Source organism: Myotis lucifugus, unplaced genomic scaffold, assembly GCF_000147115.1.
Source record: "Myotis lucifugus unplaced genomic scaffold, Myoluc2.0 scaffold_35, whole genome shotgun sequence".
In the NCBI taxonomy this organism is placed as follows: domain Eukaryota; kingdom Metazoa; phylum Chordata; class Mammalia; order Chiroptera; family Vespertilionidae; genus Myotis; species Myotis lucifugus.
Genome location: NW_005871083.1, coordinates 678,951 through 686,571, shown reverse-complemented (window position 1 = coordinate 686,571; position 7,621 = coordinate 678,951). Strand labels below are relative to the sequence as shown.

General features: G+C 51.5%; 1 long non-coding RNA gene across 1 annotated transcript; it reads right to left on the bottom strand.

The window, feature by feature from the left end:
- Positions 1-3,554: 3,554 nt before the first annotated feature.
- On the bottom strand, positions 3,555-7,171 carry LOC111825629. Its single transcript, XR_002828812.1, has 3 exons — positions 7,005-7,171; positions 5,599-5,889; positions 3,555-3,699 (listed from the first exon to the last, which is right to left on the bottom strand). It is a non-coding gene; the product is annotated as an uncharacterized LOC111825629 (long non-coding RNA).
- Positions 7,172-7,621: the final 450 nt, after the last annotated feature.

The following is a 7,621-nucleotide window of genomic DNA, read 5'->3' as shown; positions in this document are numbered from 1 at the left end:
CTATTTCTTCCCAAAGATTACAAATGGGTAAGTTTCTGCACATCTTTGGAAAGAGAGGGGAATTCCCAGACAATTCAGACCATCTACTAGGGATCACTCCGCAGGAGGCTGTGGATGAGAGGAGGCCTGAGAGCTCTTCTTTTCAAGCTTTGCCTGGTTCAGCTGCCTGACTGGCAGCTTCAAAGTTAACCTTTTGCAAGGCATCAAAGCGGGTGCCGTGGGGTGCAGGGCCTGGGCACTGTGCCCGGGGACCAAGCACCCTTGGCATTCTTCTCAGAGCAGCTGGCTCACATCCCTCTACAGTGTGGCCCTGGCCTCCTGTGGGCTTTGAATGAACGTACAGGGACAGTGCCAGCAGGGTTGAGCTGGGAGAGGGCTGAGGGTGCCCTTTAGACCCCCGAAGGACATCTTTTCCCTGGTATATGTGGGGCTTTCTGTGAGGCCCTGCTCAGGGGGAGGCTGGCCTGGCAGACAACCATCTTCCCTCCATGGGCAGCGCACTCCCTCACTCCCTCTGGGGCAGAAGAAGGGAGGAGGGGAGGCTGTCAGGGTTGTTATGCAAGGGACCAGCCTCTCTGAACAGCCTGAGAATGACAGGAATGGAGCCAGAGGGACTCAGACACACTGTGGTCCTCCTGTTCTCAAGCATCATTCACTCGACTTTCCCTGGGCACCTGCCACAGGCACCGACTGACCTGGCAAAGTCTAGGGTTGCACCATCCAACTGAAATCTAATCTGAGTCACAGGTGCCATTTATGATTTCCTAGGAGCCTTATTACAAAAGTAAAAAGAAACAGGCAAAATTCATTTAAATATCAGTTTAAGTAATTCAAAAGTTATCATTCCAACATGTAATCAATGTAAAAATTGTGAATAAGATCGCTTACATTCTTTGTTTTTTATACTCAGTGTTCCAAAGCTGGTGTGCATTTTACACTTAGAGCACATCTTGAATCAGACCAGCCACATTTCAAGTCCCCAGGAGCCACATGTGGCTGTCAGCTGCCATTTCAGACAGCATTGATCTAGAGATACAAAAACCAGTAACACCCATTCCCCTTACTGGAGGGGATCATTACCTAGTATGGGGGTGGGCAAACATGTAAGCAGCCAATTATGTACTATTACATTGGAGCTAAGTAAGCACGACAGGGTTCCAGAGTGAGGTGGTCTGTTTAGACTCTAGACCAGCCGTGGGCAAACTCTGGCCCGCGGGCCGGATCCAGCCCGGTTGAAATGAATAAAACTAAAAAAAAAAAAAAAGACCGTACCCTTTTATGTAATGATGTTTACTTTGAATTTATATCAGTTCACACAAACACTCCATCCATGCTTTTGTTCCGGCCCTCCGGTCCAGTTTAAGAACCCATTGTGGCCCTCAAGTCAAAAAGTTTGCCCACCCCTGCTCTAGACTCTAGAGTCTCCCATGTGGGCTCTGGAGACTGGGCTCCTGGGCCCTGCTTTGTCACTTGGTACCCCTGCATGGTGCCTGGCGAGCTGCAGATGCTGGCAAGCATTTAATGAATTGACCACAGGAAGATGCCTATCAGACTGGAAATTTGTAAATGCTGGTCCTGGCCAGAGAGCTGAAAACTCTCTCCATGCTCGTGGAGTGGAAGTGAAACTCCTGGGGGGCAACCTGGCAACCTCCGGGGGAGCTTGTGCCCTGCCACCCACTGATGGATGCGTCTCTAGCATCTTGGGCAAAAGTTCGAAGTTGGAAATGCTGTTTGTCAGAAGAATGAATAGACAATCTGTGGCGTATTATCATGACCTACTCATTCAATGGAAAACCACACAGCAGCCAATATAAAAGAACTAGATCCACGTGTATCCACCTGGGAAAACTCAAAAGCGTATTGAGTGGCAGAAAAGCAAAATTACATGGCATGACAGCGACCTGAACATTTGAAAAAAGACAAAGCAGTTTATAAACGTGTATGAACACTGTAGAACTCTGAGAGGGCTTCAGAGGAGTGGGTGATTCTGGGAGAGGCAGAGAAAGGAAGTATGATCTCAACATTTTATCTCTTCGAAACTTCCGCAAATATGGCAAAAGGCTAATCTACGTTAAGTACATGCTATGAGTGCATGTTAAGGTATTTTCTGTACTTTTCTACATTTGAGCTATTTCATAATGAAAACATCAAAACTCCTCTGAATTAAAAATAGGAATTAATGAACGGCCTTGAGAGTCACCTATCCTTTCTGTGCTGCAGTTTCCACATCTGAAATACGGGATAATAATACCTATGACATTGAGTTGACGTGGGGCAAAAATGTGGCTATTTTTTCATGACCAGTATCTGATAATAGAAGCCCTTAATCAATAATCGTCGTGAATATTTGAGTGCTAACTATGTGCTGGACATAAATGAACTGATTTAATGACAAGAACAAAAGGAAGGCATCCTTATCCCCATTTTACAGATGAAGACACTGAGGCAGAGAGGTTAAGTTGCCCAGCAGTACCAGTTAGTAAGTGGAGGACCCGGGATTTGAGCTCAGCCAGCCAGCCAGGTTCACAACTGGCATTTTGACCCCCTTCCGTATACTGCCTGGAATCAGTGCTGTATCTCTTTCCTTTCCTGGAGACTGAAAATCATTTTTCAAGTCCGCAGTTGCAAACCACTCCCCAGTGCTCAGGGCCCAGTTGAGTCCTGGGAGAGGCAGGTGGTGCCTCCTCTGGCTGCAGACAGCTTGCCATGGACAAGCCCATCTGGGAGACCAAAGTGCTACCAACTGACTTTAGGGGGCCCCCCATGCACCGAGTTCAATCAGCTTATTAAATGCTGCTGAGGCCTTGGCCACCAGCAGTCTCATCTTTACATCTCCCAGCTATAAAAATATCTAAGAGGGGGGCTGGGGGAGGCACAGAAGGAGGAGTTCTGAATCTTAGATCTGCCTTCAAGTTGCCCCGGGATCGAGAGAGAGCAGCTCACCTCCCAGGAAGTCCTGGCAGCCTCAGCAGGGGACCGAAGGGGGTCAGGGCTCCCTTGCAGCCTAAAGACAAAACCGAATGCTCGGAAATTCCTTGGCAGCAGGCTCCACTGTCTGAGCAAATGAATTGTGCCACAGATGAATACCATGTTCCCCCGGGCACTGGCAGTCAACAGTGAGAAGAAAATGAACTTTCTTTTCTACATGCCATTTAATTTCAATATCTCATTTAATTTAAATTGGAGTGACTACACTGAACTGTGGCTTGCTGAGGGTGGGGGTCGGGTGGAAGGAAGCAGCTCTGCCACTTCTTTCTTTAGTATAAACTCTGTAATCTTGACTCATTAAAAAAAAACCCAGGAGTGTTTACGACTTTTGCTATAAGAAAATAACGATACAGTTTTTAAAGTTCAGGAAAAGAGGTATAGAAAAGTGCTTGCCACACTGCTGGGCACACAGGTGATGTTAAATATCGATGCGAAGTCAAATGGCAAGTACGAAAAGAGAGGGCCCTCCCCAAGCCTCTGGAGGCAGCAGGGACCGGGCTGCTCTCCCTCCAAGTCCTGCGAGGGAGCCCCTGCAAGGCTCCCGGCAGCCCCCCTCTTACCTTTAGAAGAGATCAGTGGCCGCCTGGCATCTCAGCCCCTGGAGAGTCGCTCGCTTGCTTGTCTGGGGTGGCCATCTGGGCTGTGGCTGCTCCCTGTCCCCTGCTGGCCTGACTCTCTCCTGAGTCTGCCCATTTGGACTAAATGCCTGCCCTTTGCAGAGAAGGGAAATTATCTTTAAGCTCAAGCCTTCCAATGGCCCCCGTGGCTTTCGAAGCTTACTCTGTGCCATTAATCCCTGGCTCATTCCCCCAGTTCTGGCCTTGAGGATAGAGGAACGGACCAACTGGAGCCCATGCAGAGGACGGAAACCACGTGGTAAAGGGAATCAAACCATGACAGGAGAGGAAGGAGGAAGGACGTGACCATTTCCAAAGGCTCTCCTGGGACTCCTGTGGGGCCGTAGTGGGGGAGTTTCAGGAAATGGTTTATATATAGCAGAGGGGGAAGTTTCTGGCAGTCAGAACTGGGGTGAGCTGCCTCAAGACCCTTGAGTTCCCCGAGTGGGGGTGTGTCAGGCATATGCCACCACACCTGGTTTATGGGGAGGGTTGACCTGGTGACTCTGAGAGCCTGGGAGGGCTGTTTCCAGGCTCCAGGATCATTTTGCACAAACTCCCCTGGTGAGCAGGTGGCCTGTGGCCTGGGGAGGAAAAGCAGACCCCTGTCCCCTGCAGCAGGACTGGTGCCCTCGTAATGGTGGTGGGACTGGGTATTGTGCTCAAATGAAGCCCATGCAAGGCAAGCAGCCCCAGAGCAAGAGAGCAACTCTGATCCTGGCCTGGGGACTTCAAACTGCAACAGGCCAGACAGGCAGCCGCAGGTGAGCGCGTGGATAGTTTGGGTAGAGAGCTACGAGGTCTTCCCACAGGGCCCAGCGCTGTGGTGGGCGGTGAGACCAGCCGGGCAGAGACTGGGATTTCCAGCAAGCAGACAAGAACCAAGTCAGCCATGGCAAGGGCGTCTGCTCAGACCTGTGAAGAGCACCGAATCCACTCATTCACAGCAGTCTGGAGGGGAGACGAGGCTCACCAAGGCAGGGGGTATACGGCCTCCTTTCCCAGCACGTTCCCCCGGCTTCCACTTAGCTCTGGAGCCTTTTGGGGTTCAAATGAAAGCATCACTAAAAGGCTCAACTCTGACCCCCTCACAAGTAAAGAATGTGGTTGGAATTAAAGCCGGCAGTGGACCCTGGAAGGCACAGGAAGTGGTGTTGGGCACAGGAGGTTGTGGGCTGGCCGAGTCCTACCCCCGCCCCATGCCTAGACACCATCTCCGAGTGGGAGAAGCAGAGGCCTTTGGGACGGGTAAGATCAGACTAGAGAGGAGCGAACTCGGGGTTCTCCCCGCCGAGAGCCTGTGTGAGGACCGTATTCACCCCAGTGCACTCTGCCACTGTTGTGGGACAACCTTAGTGACTTTTTCTTCCTAGAGTGTCTTTAGGCTGCCAATGGCCGACCTTGGCCTCTACCCATTGACCACCACCGAGCCACAGCAGATATCCACCCATTCTGTTAAAACAGCTGTTCTAGATGACAGGAGCTGGAGGCAGATTGGAACCAGGGCTCCTGCAGTAATTGAGGGAGTCCCAAGGCGCAGCTGGAAGCCAGGAGGGGAATGGTCGTGGTAGCATTTTCCCAGACTTGTCCTGACTTCTAGAATTGTCACCAGATGCATCAAAGCGCCCAGGACAGTCCCAGTGCCAGCCCAGCTCAGCTGCTCCTCTCATCCTCTGCTTAGGGTGGAAAGGGGGCAGGTGAAGGCAGCCTGTCACATGGACAGGTACGGCCTGACAGGACCATCTGACTCTAACCTCAGCCTCTTCCATCCTCAGCTGGGAGTCTAAGTCCGTCCCAGGAGCCCTGCCCCAGCAGCTTGGGGCTGAGTATTGAATATCACTGCAGGCCCGGTCAACCCCAGCTCAGCTTGTGATTGTGTGTACTTCCTGGGCACCCTGAAGGGAGGAGGGCCTGCAGTTTGGGGGTTTTGCATCCTGCCCTCTGGGTTGGTAGGTGGCCAGGTCTGTCCCAGGAAAAGGCCCCATGACCTCACCTTTTCTTTAGTTGACTGGGTAGGCTTTCCCTGCCCTGGCGCAATGGCAGGTTCTGGCTGAGGAAGGCTAAGTATGCCACCACAAAACCATGGTTCTCCTGGCCCTGCGAGCGGTGGGGGCGGTTGATGTCAAGTCTCATCTCTCTGAGGGGTGGAGAGGCGAGCTGTGATGCAGTGGGATCCAACCAGTTGTCAGCCTGAGGTGCTCCTTCCCCAGTGACTCAGCAAACTGGCTACTCACAGCTGAACTGTCTGGGGTGCTGGGGAGGTCTTGCCCCCGCTGACAGCTCCCTGTGCAGAGGGGACAATAAATGACAAGATTTATTCAGCTCCAGGCTTAGCTAGTGACCCTCAATCTCCTATCCAAATCAACCCAAAGACAATGAAGCAGACAGCCAGGCTTGCTAGAAGGACATTTCCAAGTCCTTTCCCTGTGGTCTCCTCTGGAGGATCTGGGGTGGGGCTGGGGGTCTGTTTGTGACAGGTGCCCCCGAGGTGGTTCAATAAGCGGGACCTAGCAAAGGCAGTTTCACAGGAGATACTAGGCAAGGTAGGAAGTGGGTGGAGGAGGGAGGGTATGCTCTTAAATCCCCAGTGTTCTCTTATTACAGGGAGCCTCTTGGTCATCAGCAGAGATGAGGGACATCTGTGCATAGGACCACTTCCTTTTCCTGAATCACTGTAAAAATTTTGTCCCTTCCTAAATGCCCCTTCCTCTGCTCCATGGAGCCTGTGCAGGTAGCACTCACACATACTTCCTCCATGCCAGACATGGGACACTCAGCCTGGTGTGTCCATCTCTGTGCCTCTACTGCCCCAAACACAGGGCTAAGTAATGGAGGGGCAGTGAGTCAGCTGGGTTAGAGGTTGCAGAGATGAGGGTGGGGAACCAGTTCCCAGCACCCAACTCCCAATCTTCCTGCAGGCTCAGGAAGGAATGGGGTCCACAGAAGAATGACCTAGGCCGTGCCCTGATGGGGCTTGTCTCGATGGTGGGTATCTTGGAAAACACATTTGGGAAGGGAGCCAAGGGACCCCTTGCTGAAAGCAGAAAAATACCGAGCTGAATCTTAACATCCTTGGGGCCCTGGGCTTCTCCCCATCTATTTGCTCCACTAGTCCCTCAACCAAAACACACTCTCCTCCTTTCTGCTGCTGGCCTGCCTCAGTTTCCCTCTGCCCAGATGTGAATGGTAGCTTGGTGTGTGGCTGCATCTGGGGGTGCATGAGCTCACACTGATAACCACTCTCATACATCCCTCCAGGATAATCCCATAATGCTTGGATGCACAGCACCTTCCTCCCCAGGGCTCCAGCTGTGAAGAGCCTGCTATAAAGGCACCCTGGGTCTCTGTGGAGTTTGAGGACTGCCTCTTAGCCCAGAAGTAATTTGGCAGAGAGCTTACCTGACCTCGGGGCAGCCATTTTATCAGCAGGATCTACAAATGGTTTTTGAGCTCCTCAGAAGGCAGGCAGTGAGTAAATCCCAGGAATTATAGGTGATTAGCAGAACAATTCCACTCCAGAAGGTCTAGCTCTGAGCTGCAGGGCAGGACCAGGTAGAGGCCTGATGGTAGAGGCCGCAGGCCACATCGATAGTAATATTCCTGAAAGAGTGCAGGGGGAATTGTCCTAAGTAGGCTAGGAGAAACCCACAGCTAAGATCCTCAAAGCCAAAATTGTTACTATTTGCCTAGCTAGATATGAAAGCTGTTTGAAAAATGCCCTGCCCAGCCATAGCCGGTTTGGCTCAGTGCAAAGAGCATTGGCCTGTGGACTGAAGTGTCCTGGGTTTGATTCCAGTCAAGGGCACATGACTGGGTTGTGGGCTTAATCCAGTAGGGGGTGTGCAGGAGGCAGCCGATCAATGATTCTCTCATCATTGATGTTTCTCTTTTCCCTATCCAGTTTCTTAGAGTTATGGAGGCTGCTCTTTTTTTGGATGTATTCTGACAATGTGTGAGTCAAGTGTGTGACATTGTCCCCGGGTATCCAGGACGCTTGGAATGTGCACATGCAGGGA